We start from the raw sequence: 751 nt of genomic DNA, 5'->3' as shown, positions 1-751 counted from the left end.
TAATAATAATAATCGAATTCTAAAATTTTTTTATTATAAAAGTTTTGATAATATATCATGAAACAATTTTTTTAAAATATTTAAATCAATAAAAAATATATGACTAATTATATCTTTATAACAGTGTAAACACAATTTAAAATTATGTATTACACTCCTTTTTCAATTTTTGAAATTATGGTTTAATTTGATTCTGTAGTAGGTAGCAAAAATTTGGAGGTATTTAGAAAAGAGGGTTGTTAGCTAATAATTAAAAAGGTGTTAGAGAGAAGCAAGCAAATGGATTTGAGTGCAAAGGATATTATATAAATAAAAAACATTATACTAACTACTACACATGCATACACTACTAGATCTTAGGTGAATGGGATGAGAATAATTACAAAGGAAAAGGGAATCAGTGTTGGGATGTATCTGACTTTATATGGCTATGAAAAGCTTCAATCAGTGAGTGTGGTGTTTATTTTTTTATGGGTTTGTTTAGTTGTCTATCTGATGGAATGTCAGTGAGGTATTACTGAATTGGAAAAAGAGCTTGCTTCTCCATTTTCTATGCTCAGTAACCTTGACCCCTTAAACCCCACATACACATACACATGCCCTAATTCCACTGCTTCAATCAAATTTTACAACACTAGTTACATTCTCTCTCTTTCATCTTCTCAAGAGAAATGTTTTCTAGTTAAAATAAATCAATATAATTAATTACTCACAAGAGAAATGTTTTCTAGTTAGAATCAATGTGATTAAT

This window comes from Arachis ipaensis, chromosome B02 (genome assembly GCF_000816755.2).
Source record: "Arachis ipaensis cultivar K30076 chromosome B02, Araip1.1, whole genome shotgun sequence".
NCBI lineage: Eukaryota > Viridiplantae > Streptophyta > Magnoliopsida > Fabales > Fabaceae > Arachis > Arachis ipaensis.
Note: the sequence above shows the minus strand (reverse complement) of the source record.